The sequence below is a fragment of the Rosa chinensis genome, chromosome 1 (genome assembly GCF_002994745.2).
Source record: "Rosa chinensis cultivar Old Blush chromosome 1, RchiOBHm-V2, whole genome shotgun sequence".
NCBI lineage: Eukaryota > Viridiplantae > Streptophyta > Magnoliopsida > Rosales > Rosaceae > Rosa > Rosa chinensis.
The window spans coordinates 57,315,740-57,323,046 of NC_037088.1; the positions used below are offsets into that span (position 1 = coordinate 57,315,740).

The 7,307-nt window shown below is 38.5% G+C and overlaps 1 pseudogene; it reads left to right on the plus strand.

Annotated features, from left to right (window-relative positions):
- The first annotated feature begins 1,445 nt into the window (after positions 1-1,445).
- LOC112182689 lies at positions 1,446-3,000 on the plus strand (annotated as a pseudogene).
- The last annotated feature ends 4,307 nt before the right edge of the window (positions 3,001-7,307 follow it).

Sequence of the window (7,307 nt, forward strand, 5' to 3'; positions counted from 1 at the left end):
CATGCAGGTTACGAATGTGGTCACTACGTATCTCTATGGGGATCTAGATACATAATATAATGAAGGTTCTTATGGACTTTATTTACCCAAGTCAAGTGGCTCTAGACCACGGAGCGCATTTGCAACGAGGTTGAAATGCTCACTAAAATGACTACTTGATTGGGAAGGGATATGATGAACTATGCCCACGCATTTCCATGACAAGTTCTGGATTTGCAATGGTCGCGGTTTATGTTGATAAACATAATTGGAACTCTTGAGAGTTAAGGGAAACCGCTGAACACCTGAAATCCGAGTTTGAGAGGAAGGACCTTGGGAGAACACGGTTTTGTCTAGATTCAGAACTTGTATACCGTGTCAATAGATATTTTTGATAAAGTCAAAGATGCACCATGGTCGTCCGTAGTCTTAGCCCTAAAAGGGATCCGTTTTGTCCCAGGGATGATGACGAAGACGTGTTAATAACAGAAGTGCTTACTTATGTACAATAGGCGCATTATTGTACTTAGCACAATACAAGACCGGACACCTCAATTATTATGAACTTATTGGCTAGATATAGCCCCGCGCCAACGTAACACCATTAGATTGGTATAAAGATAATCTTTCGATATTTGAGAGGTACGATTGATATGGGCTTGTTCTATCCCTACAGAGAAAAGAGATGACGGAAGTGTGGGATCGGACCCCACAAGACAAAATGTCACCTTCCGTGCTCTTCCTCCCTTCCATCGAAATGACAACAAGCATTTCTAAATATTGAAATGAACCAAATCCGATCGGAGGATAATGTAGCGGACTTATTTACTAAGTCGTTACCAAAATACACTTTCGAGAAACATGTAAAGAGCATCGGATTGAGAAAGTTATCCGAACTCCCATGATTGTAGCAATCAGGGGGAGATATTGACATCAGGGGGAGGCATGATGTCTACATGTTCGATCTCGAGGAGTGAAGGACGTGTTGTGCTCTTTTTGTCCTTCAACCAGGGTTATTTTTGTCCCACGGGGTTTTTGTTACCTGGCAAGGTTTTTAACGAGGCAACAATCAAAGCGTCATCACCCAGTTTGAGCGGCACAAGGGGGAGTGTTGAAGGATATCGACATAATGTGTGCCTCTACAAACTAGGGTTTAGAGTTGTAATAGGAAAGTACCCTAGGTATACTAATTGTATTCCGATTCTGTTACCTTTTGTGTACTCTGTAAACTTCCTATATAAAGGGCTCCTATTATCAATAATAAACACAATTTTGATTCTCCTACAACATCATCCACTTTTTAAGCTTTTAAAGGAGTTGAGATCATAAAATATGATGTGTCCTGCTAATGAATAGCTTAAGGGTGAACTTTGATAAGAAAAAAGTTTAAATTCAGTCCTTTTGTTTTTCGACTTTGTTGCATCATTGAAACTGCTGGAGTCTGTGATTGGCATCTTGATTCCAAGTATCCTCTCATTTCTGTTTGATTGTGTTCAACATTTGGCATCTATAATTTCTTAATATCCTTTTATTCTCTGTTGTTTAAAAGAAATTTGGATTGAATTTGCAGATTCAAAGCGGTTAATTGGTAGGAGATTCAGTGACACCTTGGTTCAAAGTGACATGAAGCTCTGGCCATTCAAGGTAATTGGAGGTCCTAGTGATAAGCCTCTGATTGTGGTTACCCACAAAGGCAGGGAGAAATATTTTGCTGCTGAAGAAATCTCATCTATGGTTATTGCAAAGATGCCTGAAATTGCTGAAGCTTACCTTGGATCAACTGTGGATAATGCTGTCATCACTGTCCCTGCTTACTTCAATAACTCCCAACGTGAGGCTACCAAACATGCTGGCGTTAGAGCTGGCCTAAAGGTGATGCGTATTATTAACGAACCAACTGCTGCAGCCATTGCTTATGGCCTTGACAACAAGGCAGGTTGGTAAAGCAAGAGAAATGTGCTCATATTTGATTTGGGTGGAGGGACTTTAGATGTGTCAGTACTTACCATAGGGGATGGTGTCTTTGAAGTGAAAGCCACTGCTGGAGATACACACCTTGGAGGTGAAGACTTCGACAACAAAATGGTTAACTACTGCGTCGAACAATTCAAGAGGAAGCATGATTTGGACGTCAGTGGAAACTCAAAGGCTCTTAGAAAGTTAAGAAGTGCCTGTGAAAAGGCAAAGAGAAGACTTTCGTTTACGTATACAACTGACATTGAAATTGATAGTCTGCATCAAGGTATTGACTTCTATGTAACTTTTACCCGTGCCAAATTTGAACAACTCAACAATGATTTCTTCTTTAAGTGTATGGAGCCTGTAATTAAGTGTTTGAGGGATGCTAAAATGGAAATAAGCAGTGTGGATGATGTTGTTCTTGCCGGTGGGTCTTCTCGAATCCCCAAGGTGCAACAACTATTACAGAATGTGTTCATGGGGAAGGAGCTGTGCAAGAGCCTCAACCCTGATGAGGCTATAGCACATGGTGCCGCTGTTCAGGCTGCAGTTTTGAATGGTAAGAATGTACCTGGGAAACTTCAAGACTTCACTCTATTGGATGTCACCCCTCTGTCACTTGGGGTGGGGAGTGCCAAAGTTTCCAAAGATGGTAGTTTGGAGCCGTTCATGAATGTCTTGAGTCCAAGAAACTCGAGAATTCCCCTGAGGAAGAGAGATGGTGTTACTACTGTTATTGACAACCAACCTTTTGTCAGCTTTCCCATTTATGAGGGTGAGAGTAGAATACCCAGAGATAATAACTTTTTGGGTAATCTTAAGCTTGATGACATTGCTCCAGCTCCCAGCGGAGTTCCCAGAATCTATATCTGCTTTGATATTGATGCCAATGGTATCCTGAGTATATCAGCTGAGGACATGTCCACTGGCCAAAAGAAAGAGATTACGATCAACAGTGACAGAAGAACCAGTGAAGGAATTGAGCCAGTGAAGTAATAGGTGTGCATGATACTAAAACTGAACTATCAGCCACATTCAAATCAACTCTATGTTGTAAGTGCTACTACGTGGACTATGTAATGTAAGAGCTACGAATAAGAAGTATCAAGCCATGTTTAAGACCAAAGTAGTGTTCAATTGGCTTTTCTGGTTATTATGTTTCTATCATATTGATGTGCGATTTTATGAAATGCTGTTTATTTCCACTTTAGAACTTCCATTCAAACAAAAGTTGTTTCCGTCACAACAAAAATGCAGAGCAGGATATGAATTGAATACTTTTGTTCTTGGTCAAGTATAGGTTGTATTTCATATACATATATAAGTACATTTCGTTCAATGTTCATGTATAATAGAGTAAATGTTTGAATTTCAGAGTACATTACTACATACAGTAAGTACTTGTGCAACACAATCACAAAACTTGAACTCCTACCACAATCGATTTATGTTGTTTATTCACTGTGGTGTATATACAGATGTTTTCTTCGTGAGGGCAAAATGAAGAATCTGTCAAATAAACTTCAACCCCATCATGTGTTGCCTTGCTGCTTGCCCCTTAGAGAGAGAGAAAGAAAAGGAAAAAAAAAAAAATGTTGTAAATATTTGTGGATAATCATGTAAATAGATGATGAGTAATAGGTGCCTATCCCTATAGATTGGTGATTGATAGGTTGTAATTGTAGGAGTGATTGGATTGTAATTAAGCATTACCCTTGTGTGCACACCATGTAGTCCTATATAAGGCTCCTCATAGTGAGATGAATAAGACACACAATCTGATTCTATGTGTCCAAACTCTCTCTCTCTCTCTCAGAAATTTTTCTGTTTTACAACATGTTATCAGCACGAAGCTCTAACCCAAGCCATAGCCAGAGAAAGTTGTTCATCTCTGCCTCTTCTATCTACCCTCCAAATTTCAGCCTTATTGGAGTCGTTTTGAGACCTGTACACCATTCGAAGTGGGAGCTGTCCAGAAAAGGCGAATAGCACTTGGATTGGCTGAGAAGACAACCTTCTCAGTTCTGCACATATAAACTGAAGATTCATCCGCTCTTCATCAAGTAATGTTTCCAAATTCTAATTTTAATTCATGTTTTCAAACTTGATTATATGAACAATCACCATGATGCATGAACCCCCAAATTTACTTTATTAATTTATTTGGTTGATACATATATATCTGTCATATATATTTGTTCATGTTTTTGGATTTGATTGACATATACCATGACACATTGACATGTAGGATTCCTATTTAATATTACTATAATGCCATAAGCGTTTATTCAAATCATTAATTGCCATAATAATGTGCATCATTTCCTGTTAATGCCGTATATTACGCTCATCACCATAATGATTTCATTATTGACTTTATGATATTTATTTACTTCATTACAATTTCTTAATGTTGTACATTAAGTTTATTGCCATAATGATTATGTAATATTTATGGGGTTAATGAAGCATTAATGCCAGAAGCATTTAAAGAAGAAAAAAAAGACAGGTTAATGGTGAATATTAAATGAGGCTGAGTCAGAAGCTCAAATCAAGCCCAAAGTCACAACAAAAAATCAGAGCCAGAAGCTCAGGCCCAAGTTGCAAGGCCAGAATAGAAGCTCACTACATGTTGCCATGACAAAAGTTATGAATCTTCTCAAACTAGGCTCATCAAGTTGGATGCGATGTCTAGGCAAGGTTCAGATGAGGCCGTGTACTTAAGTGAGCCTCGCTCCACCTAAACCTCATCCTTCCTTACCTGGTCGTATTCAATTGGAGTTACCGAAAGGGTTGAGTAATAACTTTTCATTCCTTGGCAGACCAGTTTGATCCCAGTAGGCCCACTCTCCCTCTGCAGGACCTAGCAGCCCAGCAGGCCTCACATACTCTTTGACTTACGCATGAAAGCCCGGGTCACAAGCTCGCAGACTAAGCCCGATAGGCTTCACTATCAAGCCCACTCCTTCTTTGGTCCAGCAGAATCAAAAATAAAAGGAAAAATGATTTCATATTGTAAATAGATTCACCATATTTAATATGTGTAATTAATTGCCATAAGCATTTATTCACATAATTGTGTGATAATTAATCTGTTAAATTAGTAGCATGCAATTAATATCTCAATTGATTTGTGATTTTTATTTATCCAAATTTGTGAGATTATTTCAATTTTCTCAATTCAATATTATTATGTTACTTGTCTAAATTTTCGCACTAGAATATATGTGTAGAAAATGCAGGTACCTAATGAACTAGAAGTTCTAAATGAACCAGTAGTTCATACAAAAATCGAATTTATAGTTTCGATAATGCCATTTAAGAAACTTGAAGTTTCCTTCATAAATTCATCACACATGATAAAACCAGTAGATTTTACATGTCTAATCCGATTTTTCATACCATGTTATAGAACCTGAAGTTCTCATTACTTGCTTATGGACGATATTACCCAAAGCACTAATATTATTTGTTCCTTTCATATAAGAAATGGCAAATCTCAACATATTTGACTTTGTTGCTTTGGAGGTTTCCGGAAGAAACTATCTAAAGTGGACTCAAAATGTGAAAATTCATCTGACTACAAAGAAGATGAGATCAACAATCGATACTCATGACAATGTCGTCACTGATGCTTTTAAGGCAAGTGCCATAATGTTCATAAATAAACATAAGAAGAAAGCACTCCAAATTGAGTATCCGATGAAGAGGATCCACAGACTCTTTGGGTCACTCTGGAAGAGCACTTTCACCATCAGATGACCATTTCTTACTTGAAGCAAGACATGATTAGCAAGATATTGAACAAGCCCATCTGCACAAAAGAATACAAGGAGAGTCACTTTATTAATTCTCAGAATTGATCACTATCTTGTTGCTCACTGAAATGAACAACAACCTCCTGTTGAGGAATGATCAAGCCAAGCCCATCGGTACCTGAGCAGCACTTTTGCTTGAAGGAATTGATGTTGCTCATCGCAAACCTAATCTCGAAAGGAGAGATTGTGACCGTGGAAGGGACAAAGAGTCTGATCTTTTTAGACAAGTAAAGAGAGGTGGGCCCATAAATGGCCCATATAACCGGCCCAAAACATGGCCCCATGTTATAGTGCCCCTGCCTAACAAGCCAAAGTGGAAAGGAACACTGGTTCGGCCCGCCGCCACCAAAATTAGCATGATCTTTGTTATCGATATGGAGGAATTAACTGCTGGTCTCGCACCTGCTGTGCGATAGCCGAAGCAGTAGATGAGTATTACGGCAGTCGCGGAACTCGAAATACCAACTTTATTGACGGGTAATTTTCTATTGATTCCACACTAGAGATCATGGATTTTCAGGCAGTTACTGAACATACTGAGGATTAAAACTCGAAGACATGGGTACAATTGGTCCCTTGTGCCATATTTTCATCTTAATGAATGAAACATCTTCGGATTATTTTTGGTGATTTATGTTTTCAATCATTTTGGATTATGAAAATGTGGTTATGTTCGAATGTATTTAATTCAATAAACTTATTTATACATGTGATCCATTGAATTAAATAAATGAATAGACATATTCTGTGGGGAAGTTTGTTGTCTGGTTAAAAGTGCTATTACACACACCATACTCCCAGATCGGAGATGTTTTTCAAACTTATTGTCTATTCATACCTCTGTGACAACCTTATCAGGCCAATCCAACCTGATAGAGGGTTATGGCAAAACCCACAATATGTTGTCCAATGGTACTGAACCTACCATTAATGAGGCCTTATAATCTCCACGTTCCAGAAGAACGTTATTGAGTATTAAGGATATTCGAACCAACGGTTATCACGCTAAAACCACTGAGAAAAATGAGTGTAATATCTTTGCATAACCTCCAAAGTGTGTGACCAGAAGCGTACATTGGAGAAATTGGAATATGTTAGCTAGAAGCTAACTAATTCAAGCAACTACTTGCTATGACATGACCGTTTGGGACACCCAGGTCAAAGTATGATGCACTGTATCCTCAATTCATTGCAGGTGCACCCCCTTCTGAATAAGGGTCATGTATATAATGACACACTATGCCATACTCGTTAAGAATATTTAATACTAGACCATCATATGCAAAGACTAGTACATACACCACCATTTTTCTGCACAGAATGCAAGAGAAATTTGTGGACATATCCAACCACCATGTGGACCAGTTAAATATTAATGGTTTTGGTTGATGTATCGACAAAGTGATCACATGTTACACTACTGTCCATAAGAAAATACTGCTTTTGCTAAACTCTCACCCAGATCATGAAATTGAGGGTTCACCACTCGGATTATCCCATAAAGTCTATAAGACTTGATAATACCGGAGAGTTTACATCGAAGTCTTTCGA